Source organism: Hyla sarda, chromosome 8 (assembly GCF_029499605.1).
Source record: "Hyla sarda isolate aHylSar1 chromosome 8, aHylSar1.hap1, whole genome shotgun sequence".
In the NCBI taxonomy this organism is placed as follows: domain Eukaryota; kingdom Metazoa; phylum Chordata; class Amphibia; order Anura; family Hylidae; genus Hyla; species Hyla sarda.
The window spans coordinates 92,759,193-92,779,403 of NC_079196.1; positions in this window are offsets into that span (position 1 = coordinate 92,759,193).

Below are 20,211 nucleotides of genomic sequence, written 5' to 3' on the forward strand. Positions count from 1 at the left end.
ATCATGTAATGTACTGAACTGGCTTAATGTAGAGATGGTACAAGGTAAGTTAAGTGATATAAATGTAAGCAAATCCCCAGGACCGGATGGACTACACTCAAGAGTTCTTAGAGAGGTAAGTTCAGTAATATCTGTACCCCTGTTCATGATATTTAGAGATTCTCTGGTGTCTGGTATTGTGCCAAGGGACTGGCGCAAGGCGAATGTGGTGCCAATCTTCAAAAAGGGCTCTAGGTCTTCCCTAGGAAACTATAGACCGGTAAGTTTAACGTGCATTGTGGGTAAATTGTTTGAAGGACTTATAAGGGATTACATACAGGAATACATAGGGGATAATTGTATTATAAGTGATAGCCAGCATGGGTTTACTAAGGATAGAAGTTGTCAAACCAATCTAATTTGCTTTTATGAAGAGGTGAGTAGAAGCCTTGACAGAGGAATGGCTGTGGATATAGTGTTTCTGGATTTTGCTAAAGCATTTGATACTGTCCCTCATAGACGTCTGACAGGTAAGTTAAGGTCTTTGGGTTTGGAAATTTTAGTTTGTAACTGGATTGAACACTGGCTCATGGATCGTACCCAGAGAGTGGTGGTCAATGATTCGTACTCTGATTGGTCCCCGGTTATTAGTGGTGTACCCCAAGGTTCAGTACTGGGCCCGCTGTTGTTTAATTTATTTATCAATGATATAGAGGATGGTATTAACAGCTCTGTTTCTATCTTTGCAGATGACACCAAGCTTTGTAGCACGGTACAGTCTATAGAGGATGTGTATAGGTTACAAGATGACTTGGATAGACTAAGTGTCTGGGCATCCACTTGGCAAATGAGGTTCAATGTGGATAAATGTAAAGTTATGCATCTGGGTACTAATAACCTGCATGCATCGTATGTCTTAGGGGGATTAAACTGTCAGAGTCACTGGTAGAGAAGGATCTGGGTGTACTTGTAGATCACAGACTACAGAATAGCATGCAATGTCAGGCTGCTGCTTCCAAAGCCGGCAGGATATTGTCATGTATCAAAAGAGGCATGGACTCAAGGGACAGGGACATAATACTCCTTTATAAAGCATTGGTACGGCCTCACCTGGAATATGCTGTTCAGTTTTGGGCACCTGTCCATAAAAGGGACACTGCGGAGTTGGAAAGGGTGCAGAGACGCGCGACTAAACTAATATGGGGCATGGAACATCTTAGCTATGAGGAGCGATTAAAGGAGTTACAATTGTTTAGTCTTGAGAAGAGACGTTTAAGGGGGGATATGATAAACGTATATAAGTATATTAATGGCCCATACAAAAAATATGGAGAAAAACTGTTCCAGGTTAAACCCCCCCAAAGGACGAGGGGGCACTCCCTCCATCTGGAGAAGAAAAAGTTTAGTCTCAAGGGGCGACACGCCTTCTTTACCGTGAGGACTGTGAATTTATGGAACGGTCTACCTCAGGAACTGGTCACAGCAGGAACAATTAACAGCTTTAAAACAGGATTAGATACATTCCTGGAACAAAATAAGATTAATGCTTATGAAGAAATATAAAATCTCATCCCTTCCCCAATATCGCGCCACACCCCTACCCCTTAATTCCCTGGTTGAACTTGATGGACATATGTCTTTTTTCGACCGTACTAACTATGTAACTATGTAACTATGTAACATGGACAGAAATGTTAGCAGAGAGCACTGTGGTCAGACAAAAAATAACTTCACAACTTCCTCTGGAGCATACAGCAGCTGATAAGTATTGGAAGGATTACGATTTTTAAATAGAATTCAATTTCCCTATGTTTTGCTTTTCCCTACGTTTTTATTTTTTTACAACAGTTCTAAACTGTCGGGTTTTCCAGAGCTCATATTCCCCACATTTTACGTGGAAACCTTAGTAAATGTGTCAGGGACATACCCTTTTTGTCAGGGTCACTCCTCTTTTGTCAGGGACACGCCCTTTTGTCTGGACACACCCCTTTCTCAGTTTTTTATTATTATTTTTTTTATGAAAAATGAAGTGATGGTCAGGTTTGAAGTTTTTTTTTGGGAGCAAAAACATCGGAAATGCATTAGTAAATAACCCTCATTCTATTCACGTGGCTTTGTTTCACGAAATTGCATGCAGGCTCCTTTAACAGGTAAAACACAATTCAATAAAAAATGCAAACGTATAATGAGAAAAAGCAATGTTATCGAGACAAGTCATCAGTAGTCAGCATTTCTTCCTTTCGAAAGATTCATCTTTTTTTTTTTCCTGCTAAGAGAATCTTTAATATCTCACTGACTGATTTGCATTTTGAAATGAGTTGTTTGACCTTGGATCTACCATCTGTACGTGCAGCGCCCCCACCCAACTTTACCATAAACGTTGTATACATAAATGTTTAATGAATGAGGCCCTAAAGGTTTGCGAAGAATCCAGATTTATATTCCATTAAACCTGATCCTCGCAGCCTAATTAGCTGGTAATTTCACCCTTGCTTGTACTATAAACCGTTTTATATTCAATAATAATAAAATCTCTGTAAACCTTGTCCCTTTATTAATAAACATTATGTGCTTCTGGCTTTTAAGAAAAAATGTAATGAATTGCTTGGCTTGTTATTCTAGCCTATCAAATCTCAGCTATTTTATCCTGCATTGGAAAAAAAAAATATTGATTGAAAATTTCAAATTAAATTTGAAAAATAATTCAAAATTTTAAGTGAAATTGACAAGCTTGTTTTTTTTTTTTTAGCATCTAACAAGAAACTACAGATCTGGATTTCACCAAGGTCAGCAGTCTAAAAAAAAAAAAAAAATTTAAAAGTTGACTGTTTTCCTTTCAACTAAGCATTTCGGGATATTTGGCATTTTTTGGCCTTTCTGCGGGTTAAAACTTTTTTTTTTTGTGTTAAGCTAACCACCTTACTGTAGGACTGGGGCATGTCCAGATGATGGGAATTACGAATGAGTTAGCTGAAAAAAAAGGAGATGACATATACTGTGGGGGAGGTTAAGAACAGTGGATAAGGAGATTCATGCGTTACAAACCAGCTGTAAAAATAAATGTAGCCCGAAAAATTGTAATCCCAATAATTCAAAAAATTCCATTAGCCCCAATAACTCAATAACTACAATAAGCCCCATTAACTCAAAAAATCCCGTTAGCCCCAATAACTTAAATAACAACGTTAGACGCAATAACGCAAAAAATCCCATTAGCCCCAATAGCTTAAATAATAACGTTAGACCCAATAACTCAAAAAATCCCATTAGCCCCAATAACTTAAATAGTACAATTAGCCCTTATAACTCAAAAAATGACATTAACCCCAATAACTCTGAAAATCCCATTAGTGAGACTATATGTGTAGAACTTAATGGAAATGTAAAGTGTATGTTCACAAATGCCAGAAGCCTAGCAAATAAAATGGGGGAGCTTGAGGCCTTGATACTGGAGGAACAAATTGATATAGTTGGGGTCACTGAGACATGGCTGGACTCCTCGCATGACTGGGCTGTTAATCTGCAGGGGTTTACATTGTTTCGCAAGGATAGAATGAACAGAAAAGGTGGTGGAGTCTGTCTGTATGTAAGAAGTGGTATGAAAGTCAATGTGAACGATGCCATAGTGTGTGATGATTCTGAGAAGGTGGAATCACTGTGGGTAGAATTACAAAAGGAGGGAAATACTGAAAAAATAATATTTGGTGTAATTTACAGACCCCCTAATATCACTGAAGAGATAGAAGGTCGGCTGTATAAACAAATAGAGAGGGCCGCCCGGGCAGGTACAGTGGTAATAATGGGAGATTTTAACTATCCAGATATAGATTGGGGCCGGGGGTTGGTTAAAACTACAAAGGGGAGAAAATTCCTAAATTTATTGCAGGATAATTTTATGGGCCAGTTTGTGGAGGACCCAACAAGAAGTGATGCCTTGTTGGATCTGATCATTTCCAACAACGCAGAGCTGGTTGGTAATGTAACTGTGAGGGAAAACCTTGGTAATAGCGACCACAATATAGTTACTTTTGACTTAAAATGTAGAAAACAAAGACAGGCGGGGAAAGCAAAAACATATAACTTTAAAAAGGCAAACTTCCCTGGGCTGAGGGCTGCACTACAGGACATAGACTGGGGGGAGGTGTTGTCAAATACTGATACAGAAGGTAAATGGGACATCTTTAAATCAACTCTAAATAACTATACAGCTAAATATATACCAAAGGGGAACAAATATAAACGATTAAAACTAAATCCTACATGGCTGACAAATGAGGTTAAAAAAGCAATAAACAACAAAAAAATTGCCTTCAAAAAATACAAATCTGATGGGTCAGCTATAACATTTAAACAGTACAAGGAGCTTAATAAAATCTGTAAAAATGTAATAAAAACAGCAAAAATTCAAAATGAGAGACAGGTGGCCGAAGAAAGCAAAACTAATCCTAAATATTTTTTTAGATATATAAATACAAAAAAACCAAGGACAGAGCATGTAGGACCCCTTAATAATGATAATGGGGAGGTTGTCACGGGCGATCAAGAGAAGGCGGAGCTACTGAATGGGTTCTTTAGTTCTGTATATACTATGGAAGAAGGAGCTGACATTGGTCAGGTCAGTGCTGGTAACACATCATATAATGTATTGAACTGGCTTAATGTAGAGATGGTACAAGGTAAGTTAAGTAAAGTAAATGTAAGCAAATCTCCAGGGCCGGATGGACTACACCCAAGAGTTCTTAGAGAGGTAAGTTCAGTAATATCTGTACCCTTGTTCATGATATTTAGAGATTCTCTGGTGTCTGGTATTGTGCCAAGGGACTGGCGCAAGGCTAATGTGGTACCAATCTTCAAGAAGGGCTCTAGGTCTTCGCCAGGCAATTATAGACCGGTAAGTCTAACGTGCATTGTGGGTAAATTGTTTGAAGGACTTATAAGGGATTACATACAGGAATACATAGGGGATAATAGTATTATAAGTGATAGCCAGCATGGGTTTACTAAGGATAGAAGTTGTCAAACCAATCTAATTTGCTTTTATGAAGAGGTGAGTAGAAGCCTTGACAGAGGAATGGCTGTGGATATAGTGTTTCTGGATTTTGCCAAAGCGTTTGATACTGTCCCTCACAGACATCTGACAGGTAAGTTAAGGTCCTTGGGCTTGGAAACTTTAGTTTGTAACTGGATTGAACACTGGCTCATGGATCGTACCCAGAGAGTGGTGGTAAATGATTCGTACTCTGATTGGTCCCCGGTTATTAGTGGTGTACCCCAAGGTTCAGTACTGGGCCCGCTGCTGTTTAATTTATTTATCAATGATATAGAGGATGGTATTAACAGCTCTGTTTCTATCTTTGCAGATGACACCAAGCTTTGTAGCACGGTACAGTCTATAGAGGATGTGCATAAGTTACAAGATGACTTGGATAGACTAAGTGTCTGGGCATCCACTTGGCAAATGAGGTTCAATGTGGATAAATGTAAAGTTATGCATCTGGGTACTAATAACCTGCATGCGTCGTATGTCTTAGGGGGGATTAAACTGGCAGAGTCACTGGTAGAGAAGGATCTGGGTGTACTTGTAGATCACAGACTACAGAATAGCATGCAATGTCAGGCTGCTGCTTCCAAAGCCGGCAGGATATTGTCATGTATAAAAAGAGGCATGGACTCGAGGGGCAGGGACATAATACTCCCCCTTTATAAAGCATTGGTACGGCCTCACCTGGAATATGCTGTTCAGTTTTGGTCGCCTGTTCATAAAAGGGACACTGCGGAGTTGGAAAGGGTGCAGAGACGCGCGACTAAACTAATATGGGGCATGGAACATCTTAGCTATGAGGAGCGATTAAAGGAGTTACAATTGTTTAGTCTTGAGAAGAGACGTTTAAGGGGGGATATGATAAACGTATATAAGTATATAAATGGCCCATACAAAAAATATGGAGAAAAACTGTTCCAGGTTAAACCCCCCCAAAGGACGAGGGGGCACTCCCTCCGTCTGGAGATGAAAAGGTTTAGTCTAAAGGGGCGGCACGCCTTCTTTACCGTGAGGACTGTGAATTTATGGAACGGTCTACCTCAGGAACTGGTCACAGCAGGAACAATTAACAGCTTTAAAGCAGGGTTAGATACATTCCTGGAACAAAATAACATTAATGCTTATGCAGAATTATAAAACTACATCCCTTTCCCTTATCCCCTTACATCCTTCCCTTCAATCCCCTGGTTGGACTTGATGGACGTATGTCTTTTTTCAACCATACTAACTATGTAACTGTACGTTAGAGGCGATAAAAGCAATTCTGTGTGCTGTTTTTTTTTTTACATTAACTCCTTAAAGCAGTGTTTTCCAACCAAGGTGCCCACAGCTGTTGCAAAACTAGAACTCCCAGCCAAACGCTCTCTTTGCATGCTGGGAGTTGTAGTTTTGCAAATTGTTGAAAAACACTGCCTTAAAGGGTTACTCAGCCCCTAGACATGTCATCCCTATCCAAAGAGGGTGCGGCCACTGGGACGCCCTGCGATCCCTGGGCCAGTGCTGCATCGTTCCAAACATGGAAGCCTGGGGCTTCCGTGTTTGTGCCATCCCACATCCCCTCCATTCATGTGTATGGGAGGGGGCGTGATTTCTAGTACACAGGACTCCTGCAATCTCTTGCCCAGTGCCCCGGTGTTTGTGGTTAGGACACTGGTTATCCTTGTACACAGAGCGTCCCCTGCATGCACTGTCTATGGGAGAGCCAGAGGTACATGAGTACAGCAGATCCCCTGTGGATAGGGGAGAAGTATCAGAGTCCCGCTTAAAAGGGAGTTTTTCCAACTTCGAAACTTACCCTCTTTCAACATTGAGCTTATAAATGTTTGGAAGACTTCTAGAGAATGAATGAAGCACTGGCCACACACGAGAGGTGACCTCTATTCATTCAGGTGACAGTTTTCCTGCATTCTTGTGATTGGTGTGGGATTTAGTGGTCAGACACTTCCCCCTAAGATCAACTAGTTTTTCCTCATCCCGTGGATAAGTGATAACTTTATGAGTTGGAAATACCCCCTTAAAGGGGTTCTCCGGTGCTTAAACATCTTATCCCCTATCCAAAGGATAGGGGATAAGATGCCTGATCGCGGGAGTCCCGCAGCTGGAGACCCCCGGGATCATGCACGTGGCACCCCGTTTGTAATCAGTGCCCGGAGCGTGTTCGCTCCGGGACTGATTACCGGCGACAGCAGGGCCGGCGGCGTGTGACGTCACGCCTCCACCCACGTATGACGTCACGCTCCGCCCCTCAATGCAAGCCGACAGGAGGGGGCGTGATAGCTATCACGCCCCCTCCCGTAGGCTTGCATTGAGGGGCGGAGCGTGACGTTACAGGGGGGCGGAGGCGTGACATCACACGCCGCCCGCCCCGCGGTCGACCATAATCAGACCCGGAGCGAACACGCTCCGGGCACTGATTACAAACGGGGTGCCGCGTGCATGATCCCGGGGGTCCCCAGCTGCGGGACTCCCGCGATCAGGCATCTTATCCCCTATCCTTTGGATAGGGGATAAGATGTTTAAGCACCAGAGAACCCCTTTAAAGCACTATGAACACTATTACGTAATACAAAATAGAACAAAAAAATAAGAAAAATAGAATTACTAAACTACTTTAAAAACGTATTAAATGCATCATTTTCTTTAGAATATGTTATATACCGTATATACTCGAGTATAAGCCGACCCGAATATAAGCCGAGGCCCCTAATTTCACCCCAAAAACCCAGGAAAAGTTATTGACTCGACTATAAGCCTAGGGTGGGAAATACATCATCCCCCCCCTGTCATCCTCCAGACCCCGTTATAAACCCAGGAAAAGTTATTGACTCGACTATAAGCCTAGGGTGGGAAATACATCATTCCCCCCCTGTCATTTTCCAGACCCCGTTATTAACACCCCCGTCATCATCACCCTGTCATCATCTCCCCCCTTCATCATTACCCTGTCATAACCCCCACCCCTTCATCATCACAGCCGATGGCTGTCTGGGCATGCTGGGAGTTGTAGTTTTGCAACATCTGGAGGTCCGCAGGTTGAAGACCACTGAGAAGGGATTGACAGGCGGAGAGTTCACTTGAGTATGAGCCGAGGGGGGCGTTTTCAAAACGAAAAATCGTGCTGAAAAACTCGGCTTATACTTATATACGGTAATCAAAATATAGGAAGAAGAAAATAAACAAATTCTATTGCTATCATAGGAATAAAAAAGAATATAAACTAAAGTTTTCAAATAGTCAATGTAATTTCAAACAGCTTTTCTCCATTTGATAGCATGTATTATCTGTAAACTATTTGTAAATCACTTCTTAAAAAAAATGACACCTCACCCTAGACAAAGTCTTGGCCACATGGTGTCTCTCTTCTCTGCCATCTGCTGTTTTCTACCAAAAGTTAAGAAGGGAAAGCGGCACTCTAGCTTTAAGCAAGTGCACAAGTAACCCCTTTTCCCTCCTTGTTGTCTAAGGTAGTGTACTGTAAATCATCCCCCAGCAAAGTGCCAGCCTGTTCAGTCTCGTACCCCTTTCAAGTGATCACAAACAATGGATGCCGGATACTACACAACTGATGCCAACTGGTGCGTTTACTACACAACTGATGCCAACTGATGCGCTTCGACGGATATTTGTAACTCTAGCCTAAGGATGTAGAACTGTGCTGTAAAGTAAGGAAACTGACAAACTACCCAGCTTTGTCTCCACTCCCTTCCCCCTGAAATAGAAAGAATTAAAAATAGCTGTGCACCATGGAGGGAACTTCTGGCCTAATAACTGCAGTGAAAACACTAAAATCACCCTGGGGGACATTTATCATCGTTGCTTTGGTAAGCAAGTGCTGTAGTCATTTTTTTCTTGCTATTTTTTTTGCTTATGTATGACATATTTATCACACTATCACAGGGGATTGATAAATTTGGCTTACATGAGCAAAAACCAAGAAATCACTTTTAAATACCATTTTTTTTTAGTACACATAAGCAAGAACCAAATAATGACTACAGAACACCACTATGCAGCTCTGAAAAATATATATAGATGCAAATCATAAAATGTTGCAGTATCTTGTAATACCTTATTTTATTGGACTAACAGCATTTTGTAGAGACAAGCTTTCGGGATTCCTCCCTTTATCAAGTCCAAAGCAAATCTCCTTTGGACTTGATAAAGGGAGGAATCCCGAAAGCTTGTCTCTACAAAATGCTGTTAGTCCAATAAAAAAGGTATTACAAGATTCTGTAACATTTTATGATTTGCATCTGCATCACTGGACTAATACGGCTACTCAAATTTACTATATATATATATATATATATATATATATATATATATAATGCGTGTGTGTGTTTATTAAATTTTTTTAAACACTGTTTTTTCTCCCTAAATGTACTTACTCTTTTTTTTTCTTCTACAGATCCGTGTATCCTGTGGACTCCTTCGTATTCGGTGGACTACTTTGACGACCAGCATTTTTCTATGCTTGATGTTAATAAAATGGTTAACGAGGGCTTGTGGGGGAGTGTTTTTTTGTAATAAATATTTTTTTAAACCTGTTGTGTTTTTTTTTTTTACTTACTGGACAGGCTTAGTAGTGGAAGCTGTCTTACAGACGGAGTCCATTACTAAGCCGGGCTTAGCGTTAGCCACAAAAACAGCTAGCGCTAACCCCCAATTATTACCCCGGTACCCAACACCACAGGGGTGCCGGGAAGAGCCGGTACCAACAGGCCCGGAGAGTCAAAAATGGCGCTCCTGGGCCTAGGCGGTAACAGGCTGGCGTTATTTAGGCTGGGGAGGGCCAGTAACAATGGTCCTCACCCACCCTGGTAACGTCAGGCTGTTACTGTTTGGTTGGTATTTGGCTGAGAATAAAAATAGGGGGGACCCTATGTGTTTATTATTTATTTAGTTAAAACAAAACGCATAGGGTCCCCCCTATTTTTATTCCTGTTGGTACCGGCTCTTCCCGGCACCCCTGTGGCGTTGGGTACCGGGGTAATAATTGGGGGTTAGCGCTAGCTGTTTTTGTGGCTAACGCTAAGCCCAGCTCAGTAATGGACTCCGTCTAAAAGACAGCTTCCACTACTAAGCCTGTCAAGTAAAGTAAGGAAAAAACGCAACAGGTTTATAAAAAATGTTATTACAAAAAACACTTCCCCACAAGCCCTCTTTAACCATTTTATTAAAATCAAACAAAGAAAAACGCTGGTCATCGAAGTAGTCCACCGAATCCGAAGGAGTCCACAGGATACACGGATCTGAAATGAGAAGAAAAAACACAAAAAAAAAATGGGTTAGTACATTTATTATCACCTGCTCGCACATCTCCCGCCCCGCACGACTACAACTCTCAGCATGCCCTTACAGTAAGGACATGCTGGGAGTTGTAGTTGTGTGGTGCAGGAGATGTGTTGGCAAGTGACAAGCTTGTCCCCTGCCCCCAGCTGCACGACTACAACTCCCAGCATACCCTTACAGTAAGGACATGCTGGGAGTTGTAGTTGTGTGGTGCAGGAGATGTGTGGGCAAGTGACAAGCTTGTCCCCTGCCCCCAGCTGCAGGACTACAACTCCCAGCATGCCCTTACAGTAAGGACATGCTGGGAGTTGTAGTCCAGCAGCTGGGGGCAGGGGACAAGCTTGTCATTCGCCTGCACTGCACAACTACAACTGCGAGCATGTCCTTACAGTAAGGGCATGCTGGGAGTTGTAGTCCTGCAAAGGGAGCCCAGGCACACACACACAGAGAGTCACACACAGTCACACACACACTCACACACACACAGAGTCGCACACAGACAGTCACACACAGACAGAGACACACAGACAGTGATAGAGACAGACAGAGAGACAGACACACACACTCCATCCAGCGCAGCGATCCTTCTCTCCAGGCGCCCTGCGAGTGACGTCACTGACGGAGGGACGTCAGGCCAGCTCAACCGAAGACGTGGGAGCGGAGGCCGGCGCAACCGAAGACGTGGGAGCGGAGGCCGGGCACAGTGCAGGTGAAGGCCAGGGGGCTGAGGGGAGTAGAGGGGTGCTGGTGGGGGCGGAGGCCGGACACAGTGCAGGTGAAGGCCTGGGGGGGGGGGTGAGAGGAGTGCTGGTGGGGGGAGGAGGGCCGGGAACAGTGCAGGTGACAGGTAAAAGCCTGGGGGGGGGGGTTACGGACGGGCACAGCGCAGGTGAAGGCCGGTGGGGGGGGGGGGGCTGCTGATTGACCCCCCTGACAGACTCCTATATCCCCTAATCATGTCACTGTTCCGGTCGGGTTGGGTGATTGGCTGCTGGTCCTGGCCAATCACAGGACCCAGCGGGAAATGTGAAATGACAGCAGGGGATTTTGGAGTCTGTGGCGCCGGTATATGTTATAAGGAGCCCGGGCTGACATTACAGTGCAGCCGCCCGGGCTCCTCATACTGCCTCCCCGCTACCCTCACTTAATAATGATGGGGACACTGATATACATCCCCCCTTGTCTCCCGCCCGTGCCACTCAGCTCCCGCTGCTACAAGACTACAACTCCCAGCGTGTCCTCACTGTAAGGGCATGCTGGGACTTGTAGTCTAGCAACAGTTAGCAGACAGATGGGAGTTGTGTGGTTTTGGTAGGTGAGAGGGGGGGGGGATGTAAATCACTGCAGTGTCCCTGTAGCGAAGTGAGGGTAGCGGGGAGAAAGTATGTCGGAGCCCGGGCGGCAGTAGCTTTCTCTGCTCCATGTTGGAGCTGGAGTAAATTTAGTCAATTTTTACGTCCGTAGCGCCATTTTATTGCGCAGCTGCGACTGTCACAGTTAATAAATACCTGACTGAAGCAAATCAATTTTGAAAAATTTACTACGTAAGCAAGTTTGAATTTTCTTGCTTTTCTTGTTCTTCACGCAAATTGTCGCACGAAAACACACATTTTGCGACAACTATGGTAAAGAAAACCTGACTAAACCCGTTGATAAATGTCCATCCCTGTCATTACTCTGAAGAGTTGGTCTAACAAACCAAGTGGGTTGTTAGAAATCTTTTGTAATGTCAGACACACTTTAAATGTATATACATGTGTTTAAAGGGTAACGACTGGTGGAGTAATGTGTCTTGTGTTGCATTAAGTCACAACATAATTCATGTTCAAGAAATAATAATATAAATGACAATATAAAAAGTCATTAAAAAGTCACACATTAATATGCATCTTATAGAAAGAACTAGTAGTAGTCCTAACTGAATTTATTATTGAACTGTTTCCTATGTGAGAATTTGTAACTTACAGTATATAGGATAGAATGTCTGTTTAGGATTATACCTTTCTATGCAATCAATCTATACAATATGTGAAAAGTAAAGAATTTTTACTTAAGAGTAAGCATTAAGAAGAACATCATTTTTGCATTCCTCTTAAAGGGAAACTGACAGTGGGTTCACCTGCACTAAACATTATACAGGGGTTTATAGTGCAGGATGAATCGGATTATAATGAGATATCTGGAAATGGTCAGCTTTACGCAATGGAGGTGGCACCCGACATACCCAGCTTCCCTGCCTCCATGCCCACTGCACCGATATGCTTTACTTTAAAGGGGTACTCCGCCCCTAGATATCTTGTCTGATCGCAGGGGTCCCACTGCTTGGGACCCACATGATCTCGGCTGTGGCACCCCAGACATGTTGTGCCGTGTTGAGCGGCATAGGCCATATTCGAATTCGCGATATTTCGCGAATATATGGATGAATATTCGGCATATATTCGCTAAATTCGCATATTCGTAATATTTGCGGTTTATTTTCGCATATGCGAAAATTTGCGTATGCGGAAATTAACATAAGCGAAAATTCGCATATGCGATAATTAGCATGTGCAAATTTTCGCATATGCGAAAAGTGGCACGCCAGTCTCACACAGTAGTATTAGAGCCTTCTTTACACCACACAAGCTTGAAGCAGAGAGGGATGATCACTGTGATGTGTACTGTGAAAAAAAAATTATATTCGTAATTACGAATATGTAGTGTTATATTCGCAGATCCGGACGTCACGGTAACTCCCCGCTCGTGATGTCATGGCCACGCCCCCTCAATGCAAGTCTATCGGAGGGGGTGTCATGGCCGTGACGTCACAAGCGAGATGTGACCGTGATGTTTCGTGCCTCAGCCCAGCAATGGAGTGCAGTTTGCGTCATGCATAGTGTTGCTCACGAATATTCGCAATGCGAATTTTATTCGCGAATATAGCATATTCGCGAATAAAATTCGCATTGCGAATATTCGTGAGCAACACTATGCATGACGCAAACTGCACTCCATTGCTGGGCTGAGGCACGAAACATCACGGTCACATCTCGCTTGTGACGTCACGGCCATGACACCCCCTCCGATACACTTGCATTGAGGGGGCGTGGCCATGACATCACGAGCGGGGAGTTACCGTGACGTCCGGATCTGCACCCTAGGCTCTAAACAAACGCCGGGTGCATCAGGGAGATCGCGTGGCTACTGCCGCTGGGGACCCCGCAATCAGACATCTTATCCCCTATCCTTTGGATAGGGGATAAGATGCCTAGGGGCGGAGTACCCCTTTAATAAAGGAACAATTTGAGACTGATACACATAATAGTTAAAAATATAGGTGTAAGTATAGGTATATAAGTGTATCACGCCAGCATGACACAGATGTGCTTGTTGAATATCAAATTCTGAAACCATGGGTGAGCAGGAGCTGGTACCCCATTTGTTATCTTAGCAGTCACCACTTTGCTTGAAAGAGGTTCCTCTAGATTTTAAAGTTCATAAAAATGGATTTTATGGTAAGCCATTCAATGCCTGCCATAGCTCATGGCAATCTAAGCCCAATCCATGACTAAACAGTATAAAAACTTCCTGGGCTGACATTACTTCCAGAGGTAGGTTGTTGAAACCAAGTACTAGAGATTTCTTCTGCACTAACCAGCTCCATTCTGTAAACCTCTGTGGTTTACCATTCCATGTCTAAGATGTTTTTTTAGGCACCTGCCCTTGTTGGAAAGAACAATTGAGTCAGCTGTAGCAGGGTAAAACATTTATGAACTGACTTTTGAGCTCAAAAGTAGAATAAAAAGTGGAATAAACTAGAAAGTATAAAATGATATGCAATGTATTTAAAATGGCACTATGGGTTATAGTATGTAGTCAGTGAGCTAGGCACCCATTACTTTCCTCCAATGAAATAAGATCTAGAAATCATGTTCACTCGCTGCAGATTTGTCATGGATTTGTTGCAGACTTTTACTTCACTATTAACCCCTTAGGGACTCAGCCTATTTTCACCTTAAGGACTCAGCAAATTTTCATTTTTGCATTTTTGCTTTTTCCTCCTTCCTTTCTGAAAATCATAACGCTTTAAATTTTGCACCTATAGAACCATATAAGGGCTTGTTTTTTGCGTCACCAATTGTACTTTGCAATGAAATCACTTATTTTAGAATATAACCTGCGGCGAAACAAAAAAAAAAATATTTGTGGGGTGAAATTAAAAAAAAACAAAAAAAAAAACGCCATTTTGTAACTTTTGGGGGCTCCTGTTTCTACACAGGGCAATATTTGGTAAAAATGACACATTATCTTTATTCTTTATGTCCATATGGTTACAAGAATACCCAATTTATATAGGTTTTATTATATTTTAATACTTACAAAAAATATAAACTACGTGCACCAAAATTAGTATGTTTAAAATTGGCATCTTATGACCCCTATAACTTTTTTATTTTTCTGTGTACAGGGTGGTATGAGGGCTCATGTTTTGTGCCGTCAGATGTAGTGTTTATAGGTACCATTTTTGTTTTGATGGGTCTTTTTCATTGCTTTTTATTAATATTTTTATGGTATATGAAGTGACCAAAAATGCACAATTTTGGACTTTTTGGTATTTTTTTACATGTACGCCATCGACCGTGTGGTGTAGCTAACCTAATATTTTAATAGTTCGGACATTTACGCACGTGGTGGTACCACATATGATTTGTTTTACTCTTTATTTCATTATTTTTTTAAAATAAATGGGAAAATGGGGGTGATTTAATCTTTTAATAGGGAAGGGGTTAATGAAATTTTATTTAAAAAAAATGTTTACACCTTTTTTTTTTTTAGCCTCCATAGGGGGCTACAACATGCGATCTTCTGATTGCATACACTGATCAGTGCTTTGCCATTGCAGGCATGGAGCAGTAGATCGCCGATCGGACAATGGAGAGGCAGGTGAGGACCCTCCCGTCGTCCGGTAAGCTGATCGGGACATCGTGATTTTGTCACAATAGTCCATATCAACTCCACTGAACTGCTGGGATTCTTTTACTTTAGTTTTAGACGCCACAATCAACTTTGTTCGTGGCGTCTAAAGAGTTAATGCCGGGCATTGGCCCGATCGGCCGTGCCCGGCATTAGCCATGGGTCCTTGCTTCCTATAGCAACCCGGGACCCACCGGGTATAACCGGGTGAGAACGGTTTAAACCCGGTAAATGGGACCAGGGCGTACAGGTACGCCCTTCGTCCTTAAGGATCGGGGATGCAGGGCATGTGCATACGCCTTGCGTCCCCAAGAGGTTAAAAGGGTACTCCACTGGAAAACATTTTTTATCATTTTTTTTAATCAAAGTTAAACAGATTTGTAAATTACTTCTATTTAAAAATCTTAATCCTTCCAGTACTTATCAGCTGCTGTATGCTCCACAGGAAGGTATTTTCTTTTTGAATTTATTTTCTGCCTGACCACAGTGCTCTCTGCTGACACCTCTGTCCATTTTAGGAATTGTCCAGAATAGGAGCAAACCTATACTACTCTGGACAGTTCCTGACATGGACAGAGGTGTCAGCAGAAAGCACTGTGGTCAGACAGAAATTCAAAAAGAAAAGAACTTCCTGTGGATCATACAGCAGCTGATAAGTACTGGAAGGAGTAACATTTTTAAATAGAAGTAATTTACAAATCTGTTTAACTTTCCGGCACCAGTTGATTTAAATTAAAATGTTTTCCAGTGGCGTACCCCTTTAAAGTTAAAGGTGTACTCCATTACCTTGCTGTCGGAGCTCCACTTTCCAGCGTCCAGAAGTTATTGTTCTGAAAGATGTGTGACGCCCCCCTTCCCATAGACTTTCGTTGAGGGGGCGGGCGTGACATCACAAAGGGGCAGGCGTGACGTCACGAGGGGCGGCCCTGAACACGGTAGCCCGCAGACACGTTGTTCGGAACAATAACTTCCGGACACTGGAAAGCGGAGCTCCGACAGCAAGGTAACGGAGTACCCCTTTAATAGGCAAAATCTGCAGCAGATCCGAAGCATGTGATTATACCCATAGGGATTTTTAAACAGAGCAATATTTATTGAAAAAAAATTTAGCTAACAAAAATAAACGTTGCCAAATTTCTAATATTTGGGTGCATTCACACACAGGATCTGCTCCAGATTTAGGGCAGGGTCACACTGAAGGCCATTGAAGGCAATTGGTAGCAAAATCAGCTGCGTATTTTGCTACCCATTGACTTTAATGGTTAAGAAAATATGCAGCAGAAAATATGCAGCAAAATACGGCACTTGTGACCCTACCCTACTGGTGTCAAATCTGCAGATCTGTTGTGTGTGAATACACCCTTATTTTGGGTTATGAATTTCCAAGGCAACTTAATTAGAAAGTTATTTTGCAGCTAGTAAAAGACACCCTTAATAGATAAATGGTTCCTTACAGGAACTAGACGTAGACAAAAACTTGTTGCCTTGACCACCATGTAACCATATGCTTCTGCATAATTGTTTTCAAGGAGAAGGGTTTTTAGCATTAAGAGTTTCTTTTCTTAACTATTTTCTTTAAAGGGTAATTGAACCTAGTATTTTTGAAGGAAATTCAATACATAAGCTTTTTCTACCTAAGGTGTTTCAGCCTGCGCAATTTTCTGGAAAGTGGAAAAAATAACACTCACTCTTATTGAAAATGGGTTAATTATTGCAACGTGTTTGTAATCCCTGGGCATGTATAGAGGCCAGATCTCTATGGTTATGTGTAATTAAATGTATTTAACTCCTCTGAAGAAACAAAAAGCAGGAGTTGGCTACTATTTTTTTGTGTGGATGAATATTTTAGAATGATATAGGTTAAAATATTATAGTTCAGAAAATTACTTACTGTAACTTTTCAGGGGATAAGGTTACTTTTTCATGAGAAACTTGTATGTTTTCTATTGTCTTGCACAGAATAAAATACACATTTTAACTCAAAAATGATTATTCTGTCACTATATATGAGAAGAAAAATGAACATATAGAAATAGTATATATTTGATAGAGAAGAGAAATACTCATAATGTTAGAAAGTTAAATATTAGAAATAGGCAAAACAGTGCAATTTCATTTCACCAACAAATTTCCTATTGCCAAACCATATTACCAACATGTAAGACAATGACATTTATAATAAGGTTTCATATTAAAGCATATTAAAGGGGTACCCCGGTGCTTAGACATCTTATCCCCTATCCAAAGGATAAGGGATAAGATGCCTGACGGCGGGAGTCCCGCCGCTGGGGACCCCCGTGATCTTGCACGTGGCACCCCGTTTGTAATCAGTCCCCGGAGCGTGCCCGCTCCGGGTCTGATTACGGGCGATCACAGGGCGTGCGGCATGTGACGTCCCGCCTGCGCCCCCGTGGGACGTCACGCTCCGCCCCTCAATGCAAGCCTATGGGAGGGGGCATGACAGCTATTACGCCCCCTCCCATAGGCTGATGGGACTGATTACAAACGGGGTGCCACGAGCAACATCAAGGGGGTCCCCAGCGGTGGGACTCCCACGGTCAGGCATCTTATCCCCTATCCTTTGGATAGGGGATAAGATGTCTAAGTACCGGAGTACCCCTTTAATTTCTATTGTCTTGAATTAAAGGGGTACTCCCGTGGAAAACTTTTTTTTTCTTTTTTAAATCAACTGGTGCCAGAAAGTTAAACAGATTTGTAAATTACTTCTAGTAAAAAAAATCTTAATCCTTGCAGTACTTTTTAGCTGCTGAATACTACAGAGGAAATTATTTTCTTTTTGGAACACAGAGCTCTCTGCTGACATCATGACCACAGTGCTCTCTGCTGACACCTCTGTCCATTTTAAGAACTGTCCAGAGTAGGAGAAAATCCCCAAAGCAAACATACACTGCTCTGGACAGTTCCTAAAATGGACAGAGATGTCAGCAGAGAGCTCTGTGTTCCAAAAAGAAAAGAATTTCAACTGTAGTATACAGACCCTAAAAAGTACTGGAAGGATTAAGATTTTCTAATAGAAGTCATTTACAAAGTTTACAGTTGATTTAAAAAAAAAAAGTTTTCCATGGGATTACCCCTTTAATGGAACTTATCAGCATGTTTATGGTGTCAAACCAACAATCTGCTTCCGCTGGCGTCCTGTATCTTGTCAGTGCTGACGTGTCCTGCTCCGTGCCTTGTTGTTCAGCTGCCGCACCCCTTCTCTCTCAATATCTGCACTTTTTGGTTTGTCTTTAGAGGACTTGTTAGCTCACTTACGGTGATTTAAAAGGCCAGTGCACCAATCCCTAAACCTGTTTAAGTCAGCTTCATCCATCCTCTGTAGCCTGATCATTATTGTGGTTCCTTACTTAAAGGTGGTTATTCAAAATCCGGGCCCAGAGTGTCACTCTTCCCCTCAGTCAATAACTGGCAGCCGACCTTAAAAGTGATTACAGAATAGCTACATCCGGTGACTCACAGGTGTCGTCTTTTCTGTTTAGAGTTGTTCTTTTTAGTCAGACTCCAAAGAGGACAAGCAGTGTGATACAATGATATCATCACTCCACCTGTGCTGGAAACCTAAAGTCCTCAGCTTCCCATTCAATTGTAAGCAGCAGCCTACAGCCTACAAGAGGAAATGCCATGGAAGGGAGTTAGGAGGAATACTAAAAGGACTCACCTCAGGAAACCACAGTAATCAGTAAAGAGTTTAAAAGACGTTGTTTCAGATTCTGTACTTTTTCCCTTTCTACTCACTTTCTACTCTACATCTGCTGTAAGTCTAAGTAGTCTTCTGTGTGCATCAGCATGTGCAGTTACCAGCGGGATAATGCGAGCAGAAAGATTAAAATTACAGATTTTGAATCAGTGTCTTTTAAAATGTACCTGTCATGTCAGAAAAAACTAACGCTTATATATGTTACTCACTAGGTCATGCAGGTGCTTTACATGTAATTTTTATATGCTGCTCACTCATTCTGAAAGCCACTGCTCAGGAAGGGGCATGTCCAAGGCAAGCACTGAGCCCGCCCTCACTCACCATGAATTCACATCCTCCCTAAGTCTGCTGTGCTGGGACTCTTCATCCAATCACTGGAGGCTGTTCTGTTATCCCCTCCTCTCTTTTTACAGACAGTAGTCTGATAGACAGGACAGGAGTGAGCACAGATGAGTGCTGGTCCCATCCTCACTTCCCAAGGCAGATGGGATCCAGGATCATTTTGATGGCATGAAAAAACTATGTGTTGTTGGGCAATATGCCTACACCTTACAGCTTTTACACTATACTGTGAATTGTTTTGTTGTGTCTGAAAACAAATTTAGTTATAGGCGGTTTTAAACCTAATCTGCTGTGTTCCAATAAGAGTTTCTTTGTTTGCCAACCATCTTGACTATCTAGCCCATAAAATGTATGACCTAGCCTCCAGATAGGCCATCAATATTAGATCAGAAGAGATCTGACTCCAGGCACCCCTGCTGATCATCTGTATGAAGGAGCGCTAATACAAGCGCCTCATCTGCGTTTACTTGTGCTTGTCCTTGCAATACTTTTAGTAGTGGCAGTGCAAAGTCAATGGGGCAATGCTGCAGGTGCAAATAAATATATAAGAGGCCATGGTTCTTACAAAGGCACTGCATCCAATGTAAACAACTGATTGACAGGGGCGTTGGGAGTTGGACTGTATCAGTCAAAGACAGCAGTAGCTGTTGTTTTTTTTTCTTCTTTTTAAACAGTTTGTGACACAGTACCTCTTTTATAAGACTGGACCAGATAGGCTAGCCTTTGCTATTCACCAGCATCAATAACCCATGAGCATCCATGGCCCAATAATCTAGTTAGCATATTTTGCCCTATTTTTTCTGCCCCCACTCAAAATCTTCAAGAACTAACTGCTTACTTGCTGTCAAATGTATCCCCCCTCTTAACAGGTGTCACTGACACA